Raw genomic sequence first — 9,490 nt, forward strand, 5'->3', positions numbered from 1 at the left:
AATGCAGTGAATCAATGTTTTCTGGGACTTTTTTTATTGTGGGCTGATGCTGTGATCTCAGCAAAGAGGATGGGACTGTGTGTTGAGTGGCATTTTGCACAAAGGCAAAAGCAAGATACTAATCAAGATTCTAGCGTATGAAGACTATACATGCATTTCCCCTCAACTAAGCCTTGAAATTACAGGATGGCTGACTTACACTTCACTCCGGGGTGGGGAGGGAGTTAACAACATAACAAAGCCTCACACTTTGAGAATCTGTGATTAAAGACTCCTGTGCCCTATAGAGGTATAAACTGCAGACCATGAGTGGCAAACACAGTGTTACTCCATCGCTCAGGCAAACCAAAGTGTTTTATCAATCTGGTAAGCAGTCCCGCATCCCTTTCTGGATATAAGAACTCTGTGGGCGTTGTGCTGATCTTGCATAACTTGCCTGCGTCCATGCCATGCAATTTCAAAAATGCAAAATATAATATCAAGTTGACACTTCTGCAGGCTAAATTTCAGCAATAGATCTCATGGCACCCTGCAGAAGAAGGAAGGTAAATTGTTCTAAGGCTTTAGACTTCATAGGGATGTAAATTAGGACAGATTTATTAAGATGATTGAAGCAGTGACAGTTTACACTGGCTGAAACTCTGCAGATATAACCATTATGTTCCTGCTACTTGAGTCCCAAATGGAACCCAGCAGAATCCAATTCTGTAATCAAGACAGCAAGTGAAATAGCTTCCCCCCACTGCAGTCAGTTTAGAAATCAAGTCAAAACCAGCAGGGCTGCCAGTGAGGCAATTAGGTGTTTTCCATAGGTAGTCTGATAAAGAAGCCAATTATTTTACAGTTTCCTGGCATGTCAGTTACTTTGGTATTTCCTGGACAACATTCAGAAAGGAGAAGCGTGTTTTTGTATTTTTTTTTTCTTTCTTTCTTTTTAAGATAAAGGTGGTGTATCCCAGAGACAATTCATTTTTCTTGCTTTTAGAGTTGGCTTTTATTTCCTCACCTGGATAACCGCAAGCACATTTTTGTGAACATTAGGTAACAAGAAAGCCTGCTGCTAATTCTTTCTCATCAGTGCCTGGGGAAAAATACAAGCTGTTGGGTGAAAGCTAAAAAACAAACAGAAAAGATGGGAGGGGGGAGAGAAGGGGAGTGAGAAAATAACTCAAGGGTGAGTCAGTCACGCTCCTCCTGCTTAGTCACCTGTAGTGCTTCTCTCCAGACACACCGGAGATGGAGACTAAGATGCATGCCTGCCTTCCACCCACCTCCTCTTCCTGACAAGGACTTAGAAAGAGAAGAGATGGGGCTGAATTTTAGGAGACAATCATTACAGATGCAAGCTTTCCAGAGAAGCAGAGCTGACAGTAGCCTGTTTGCTCATGTTTCCCACCCCCTCCTGTCACCCCCTGCACTATTTCTCAATTAAATAATCTTGAATCAACCTGTTCATTTGCCAGTTTAAGTTTCTCTGATAGTGCCCTGCAGTTTTGACATCGTAGGGAGTTGCCATGGAGAAGAGGGTGATGTCATTGACACAAAAAGCACTGAATTTACAAATACGACAGGAACAGAGCTATTTATAAAGAGCTGCTTTTCTCCCCCCACTCTTTGCTGGGGTGGGTGGAGGCAAAGGCAGCAGTTCAATTCTTGATGTTTCTGTCAACAAGTCTCAGAAATGAGTTTTCTTGTTAGAAAATATCCCAAGCCCATGAAATTGCTGAATGCTGTCAGCTTTTGGACTTCATTCATTAGAACTGGATTTAGCTTTCCAGCTCATAGCCGGTTTTGAGGTCATATAACACTCGTGTTTGTATAGTAACTTCTATCCTGAAAAATCTACGCAGCATTACTGAAATACAGCCACTTCTGAAAGGAAAGACAATAGCATGTCACGAAAAGAGAGGGGACGGATGCCCTGTTTTATGTAAAGGCTTCGTACTGCTTATAATCACTTTGAATAATAACTGTGACTGTTGGTTTTGCCTTGACTATGTGGGGTGCCATTGCACATTAACTCAACCCTCATATAATGAAATATTTAGTGAACATAAAAATTGCAAAACACAGAAAAGACAGAAAAGGAAAGATGGTAAACTTAGACATGAACAAAAAAAAATAATTTTAGAATGCATTTGGAATAAATTGGGAGGAATAAAGGGTGGTTTAGGAACATGACAGGGAAGCTATCATAGATGTCAAAAGAGTATTATTTACGTGTATGGCACCTAAACCAAACATGCAACCATCTGTCACACCGAAATCTGACAGGACAGTGACATTCCTAAAAGCTGGATGCTAAGAAGAATTATTTCACCAAGATACAGATCAAGGTCCAAAATTCAGTTTTGAATACTATCTACTCAAAAAAATAGATTAGTTTTCAAAAAAAACAGCTTGGATCTCAACGGCTGATAGAACAACTACACTCCAGTTTAAACGACAGTATCAGTCTGAGAAACAGATCCCCTACTTTACTCTCTGGATACTAATATCAAAACCAAAACCTATTTTGATGAAATGGTTGCATTGTACATTTCAACTGCCCAGAAGCACTACAGTGATAGGGAGCAACAGAAATTACTAGTCCAAATGCAAGTTAGGAAACCAGCAACTAAATGTATCAAAGGGTTACCTTGTTTTTATGAACCACTTCTCCTCCACAGAAGCAAAACATTTATAAATTGTGTATATTTCGATATGAAAATATACATAAAAGTATAACACCAGTTTTATGAACAGGAGAACCCCAGGACTTAAATGATTTGTCAGTATCCCATGCAAAGCCAGGAGCAATGCTGACAGTGGAAGGTAGGTCTTCAGTCTGGAACCCTGTTTGTCTCAGTAATAGAAGTTTCACAAAATTCCAAATGCTAGAAACATTAACAGGGCTTTGCCAAAACATCCACAGCTTCTGCAGCACAATACCCAACAGCTTGGCTTCTACTGTAAAGAAATAGCAAGAAGATTCAGGAGGAGCATAGTTTTCTTACCTCTCCTTTACAACAAGTCCAACTACTCAAACACCACTTCCAAATTTGCTGTCTCCCATTTTAGAGGACCAGTGTGAATTTACTAGGGAAGCAAGGAGAACTGCGACTCTTTTCCATGAGCCTCATCCAATGCCAAAGTGTGTTCCTAATCACATGGCAGTTGTTCTGCCTTTCCCCCTCCACCCATATTGCTACGCGTCCGTTTCTGGAAAGGATATTGATACATCAGGAAAGATCACTGTGGAAACCACAATAAAGTTTAAGAAAGTGAAGAATATGCCATATCGTGAAAGACCACAGAAACTTAAGCTTGTAATTGAGAATATTATGAAGCGATTTGTGGACAGTCTAAAAGTATATCGATATACTGCTCCCTTTGATAAAAATCAACTCAGTTTAGCTGATAGGAAGCAAAAAAACATTTTGATCTTGGTGCATGGAGCACATGTGTAGCAGAAATGAATGCTCATAAACAAGAAGTGACTAAGATGGCTCCAATGTTCAACTGTGTAGGAATTATCTGTTGAAAGAACTGAGAACAGGATCACAGTGAGTTTTCCATTGTTGTCTAGCTCACCAAGTGAAAAATATGCTTTCCCAGGAGATGAGGGGGAATAATAACTTTTTTAATTGCATAAAAATGGACTATTCCTGTTACACATTCCCCATATGTTAAGCAAATGAGAGACTATCTTTACAGCTGCCCACACCAGTTGCCAGTAATGTTTTCTGTTTCAGGCTAGGCAAGACTACTTTCAGCTGACACTTATGTTTTACATCTTGATATAAAAACTGCTGCTTTTAGTTGCACAGGATCTAAGCAATAGTTTCCAAGATATAAGAATATGGCACGCTCCACTAAAGCTATATGAAGAAAGGTCTTCCATGGTTCCCCTACAAACATAGCAGGAGCAGATGATGTGCCACTAAAATAGGTGCCTACTTACAGTTGGATTTAATCCCCGATACTTATCTTTTCAAACAGGATATCAGCAGATCTGGACTGTGAAGCCATGGGAACAGATTCACAAAAGGACAAGTCGTAGCCAGTTCAGTTCACAGTACAGGTAAAATACTAATCCAGGCTGGCTCTTTAGGAGTAAATGCAGATCTAATGGTGCGGCAGAATGGTCCAGCATGCCTTTACTGGATCTATTTTGACTGGATATTGAGGAAATGTACCAACAAGCCATATCCAGCCACCACTGAATTTTGCAATACTCCAACATTTTTTTTCCCCTACGAAATGATTCCTGAGTGAAGGATTATTTAAAGTATTACACTACATCAAAATACATTACTAGTTTAGCTTCAAGAAAGGAACTATACAATTCAAAAGATACTGAAGAACTGTGCATCAAGAGAATCCAAAGCACTGGAAAAACAAAAATAAGCTCAGGCACAGAAACCGAACAGAAGACTAACATTTGTCTTTCATCAGCATTGTCACTTAGCTGCTGATCCTGCTTTGTAAATCACACTTTCATATCAGCTGGAGCCATGGGATCAATAATTAAATAGCTTTGGGTGGTACTTATTACAAAAGGAGAGTAGGGAACAAATATTTCTAGAACCAACAAAAGGAACAGCGTTCTTCCCTGGTCTTACTGAGTGACCTCAATGTTCACGTGCTTGTTTAATAATTTAAAATATTCTATCAGATAAAGAACGAATGGAAATGAAACCCCCTTATTTCTAAGTTTCTAAACATGGCATTCTGCTAGATTAACCAAGCAGAGAGGCAATGAGTGTAAAATAGTAAGAACCAAGAGAATGAAACTGTTAAAGGAGCTTCAGTCTTCCTTCAGCAATCTTTAAGGGCAATCTTTTTAAGCACATGCACATTAATGTAACTGCAGTGCCCATAGCCCAAGGCTAAATGAGAGACTCTAACCACCAATTCTCAAGACCACAGTCAAATAACTCACTTAGAATAAGAACACTAAGCTTTTGTACACCAAAGCATCGCAGGGGAAATCACTAGTGCACAGCATGGAGTGCAACACCTCAGAAGTTACAGTTTAGCCCAAAGCCATTTTGGAATATTTATTATTTGGGAAATCAGCAGCAGCACAGAGGAAAGATTTAGACTTATTTGCTGATGCACATGCAGGAGGTGTAATTTGTCTACTTTTAAAAGTATTCATAAATTTCATGAACTAAAAAACAGTTGGATCTGATTTATAGTAGGTTTGGTAGAACCAAAGCAGAATTAGTTAATGTATGGAATCCACAATCTGGTAGGTCAGTCAGAATGACACAAAATGTGAAGTGACAGTGTTCTTCATGAAAAATAATTAGGATTTTTTTCTTCTATAATTCTTTCCATTTTAGACTAAAGATAGGACAAACGGCTCACCAAAGCCTTTTATAATTTTCTTTTAAAACGTGATCGTACTGTCTCTTCTCAACTCTGCAAAACTTCAGTGAGGTTGATGAACAGACTGTTTTCTTACGTAAGACCATATTACACTGTAGTGAGGAAAGCGACACGTCCAATAGGTAGAAAATAATGGAAGTCAATTTCCAAATTAATATAAAGATATTAGAAACGGGAATAATTCAGCTTCTTGACATAGTCCAAAACCTTCCAAACATTCAGATTCAAATCACATCAGTTGTTCACAGGATCCAGAATGCAATTTTCTGAGAAGAAGAAACCTACGCTTAGGAGAGCCATAAAAACAAAAATTCCTTGGCTGTGTCCAACCGGTGGGACTAGGGAGCATTCCCACTTCCTGGGAGCACACTTTGTCCGTGTCCTGACTGTAGGGATAAGATCTTTGTGCCTACTCTTTATGCCTTGTTCTCTATCAGATGGAAGAAGAGCTCTGAGATTTGTTAGTCTGGAAGACTAGGGGACAAATACTGCTGTACAGGCGAGATGCAGCCCTCAAGATTCAGGTTCTGTATGTGTCTAAAACTTGGCAAGTTCTTAAATATTTTGCAGAATGAAAGCCTGACGAGAACCATAAACATAACAGTTTTGGTTAGTCCTGAAATTATCTGACTATTGTCCCATGTAAATTTAAGGCTACTCATGTAATCCAACATAATTACCTTTATGTGTTGCCAAATCTTTGTTATTTTAAGAATTTCTGAATTTATATGGATCTATAACATAGATTATAATCAAAATATTATATAATTGCATGATTTCATGTCAAAAGCTGTAAATACAAGTGTGGGATTTCATGCACCAGCCACATGAAATGCATTCTCCTTATTCATCAGTTGGATTTATACAGAAACACCTAACTTAAGTATTACAGGGGACACACATTAAGGTAGAGTGCAAGCTACTGTTTCTAGTGCATTCTGGAAATTTTTTGTTAAGCAGTCTCACCTGCTAGCACAAGTACAAGCTTACGCCTCTGATAATGTACCAGCCAACAGGTGCATGCTTCTACTATGTGGTTTTCATAATCTTTCTATTTAACACAGACCCTAGGCTAGGAGAAGTCTCAGATATGAATGCATTTGGAATATATCTATCTAAGCTGATAATACTTTTGCCAATTATGTCAGTTTTAGGATTTTGAATCTCCTACATATTAAATACCTTTTTAGGACAGCAGGTGATGAGTACTACTAGCTGACACATTTTCTTAAAATGATCTCTTAAGATTTAAAGTATTAGCAAGTTAGTTTCAGAGCTTGCAACAGACTTTTTATCAATATCTGTAGACAGACTTTAAAAAGTAAGCTCTGTTTTAGAACTCTGATTCTTATTGTTGGCTTCTGTAGCGTCTTTTAATCCCTTTTCTATTCTTCACTGTCAAGATCTGCTTTTTCTTATCATTTGCACTGACATAGGCAAGTAGGAGTAATAAGGTTATGTAATGTTGTTGGTCCTTACAACACATAAATACAACGAGGTAACCCCTATCATCTGTATTTCACAGGTGTAGACCATGTTCTTGATGGGCCCTAGAAACAGTGGAAGCAACTCCTTCAAACCCAGATGCAGCTACCAGAGCTTAATGAGCAGAAAATGGCTCCGACCTCTGGGTTTTGCCCCGCTCGTAGTGTATGTACATCTCATGCACATTTGATCAGCCTAGATTTTTTTTTATCTGTAGCAGTTGTTGGGGCTCAATGACTTTCTGTCATTATTTCTAGACCCCTTTCCACTTAATATAACAGAGTGGACAACATTATTGACTTAACTCTTCTACTGTTTCTGAATCAAAGCAAACAGTTTATATGAACGTAGAGGAAAGGAGGGGTCCCTATGAATACCAATAAGTTGTTTCAAAGAACAAACATTCCAGAGCCTCATCAGCAGACAAAGTATTCCACAGTCTCGGATGAAAGTATCTGGGGTTTGGGCGGGTTACTGCATTCAGGGCTATTCTGTAAAGTGCACATTCAAGGCATCCAGAGCATCAGTCAAGTTGCTCTTAATTTCTGAAAAAGTTAAAACCTCAGCTCTTCTGTACCCTTACCCTTTTCCGTAGCCTTTGAAGAACCTTTCACTGTAGCACTATCCTAGCAAGGAATAAGAAATAGGGGCAGGCTTTGTCTCCTGTTATCTTCCCACTCTCTGGCCAGTCAGAACTCTAGGGACAGATCTAAAGCTCAGAGTGCTGCTGCTGGCACATGGATCATAAGAAAAATGGCAAAAAACAAGACTCTCAGGCTTTAGGAGGAGGATCCATATGTGCTTTCCAGTAGTGTCCAACATTACAAGTCACCTCCATTCTTCTGACCTTTCTTGTCAAACACCTGCAATACTACTGAAACATTTTAGAAGCAAGGAAATAAGCTGGGCGTAAGAAAAAAAACAACTTTTCTACTGCAGGTTACCCAGGTAGGAGAAAAAGCATCATCTAGACAATAATATTATTCCAAGTGTAGTATCATGCATAGCATTTAGAGTGTACTTGAATTGCATCTAATTAGTAATTTCAGTGAAGAAAATTTACTACTGACACAGTAGCCAAAGAGTAGGATATTGTTACTGTATCTCCAGTTAATATACATGCAAAACCAACTTTGTGTTCAAATGGAAAGCAGGCTAAGGAAGAATGGCAACATCTCAGACATCATAGATACCATCTTTCTTGTTCTTTCAGCTACATGAAATTTATTCTATTTTCCAATTTAAAAAATATATTAGAAGGTCCCCTTTTTTTTTTTAAAGAATAATTTATTTTCTAGGACATTGAAATAGTATATCTTCTTTTACAATTCTGTCTGCCATCTCCTACATTTACAATAGAGCTCTTGCAGCTCTGAAATTTAACCACAGATTTGCCAAATTCAGTAGGCACTTTGTTTGACTAACATTCATATTGACAAACATCACACAGCTTGTGTTATATCCACCAACTACATGATCGAGGAAATGCCATTCTGCTGAAAACTTTTAGAGCAGTTTACTTAGGCAAGTTAACCTTTATTTTATTTTAGTAAGAGTTTGATGTTTTCACATCAGATACAGAAGAACCAAAGACAAGTAGAAGGATGTGTAAGATTTCAAGCGTGTGGCATTTCCCCCTGGAAACCTTAGTCAACTTGGCGCCTTCCTCTCCAGGTGCCAATGGTATTACTTTCTGGTAACCAAACATGATCAAACCTATTTACCCTCTGTTATTAAGCACACATTAGCAGGCATGAAGCCATGTTAGGGGGGGTGTTGGTTGTGGTTTTTTTTTTTTCTTTGAAAGTAACTGTCTGCCTCCAACCTTAGACAAGTTTTTCCTAAGCATCACTTTTTGAATCATTGTGTAAGAGACAGACAAGAGACCTCACAGGCCAGGATTATAATAGACCAGTCATGAAATAGAAGAGACCAGCCTTGCCCACAAGATGCTTAGAGATCAAAATTGTCCTAACAGCTTCAGAGGAAGAGAGGCATCTACAGATGCCAAGATGACAAGAAGTGCCACAAGGGGTAGAGGGTAGGGTGAAATTATGTCTGATGTCCAGGCCTAGAAGTCCTAGTGAGGTTATCACTAAAAAATATGGTGATGGAATCTGAGCTATTGCAAATTTTAATATACTGTTTATTATATGAAAATATATATATATGAAAATAAGTTCAAGGAACATAATGGATCACAGTTGCACCCAGTTGCTTGGATAACAAAACTTGAACAGAGATACAACAGGGATATCTGAAAGACCTCCCTGAGCTCCTTTTACATATTGGTGCATTAACTCATAGGATAGGGTAGGCAGGGACTAACCTGTGTGGAAGAGATGCAGAGTTCCATGGCAGAAGAACTAGGAACAAGCAGCAGCAGAGAGATGTCTGCTCTTTCTTTTTATAGCTGCTCGTTCCTCTTCATTTTATGGAGAAGTCTGTAATGCCATTGCTAAAACGTTTATTTTACAATATTGGGGAGGAGGGGAGTTTCAATAATTTTCTAGTTATGATAAGGTGCTTGTGTTGTCTGGGATATACATGAAGAGTAACAAGACATGCTCTCATGCAGCTGGTTGAGGGTAGTCTTATTAGATGGAGAAGGATTAGCACACTTTTTGCT

The sequence above is a fragment of the Aptenodytes patagonicus genome, chromosome 7 (genome assembly GCF_965638725.1).
Source record: "Aptenodytes patagonicus chromosome 7, bAptPat1.pri.cur, whole genome shotgun sequence".
NCBI classification, from domain to species: domain Eukaryota; kingdom Metazoa; phylum Chordata; class Aves; order Sphenisciformes; family Spheniscidae; genus Aptenodytes; species Aptenodytes patagonicus.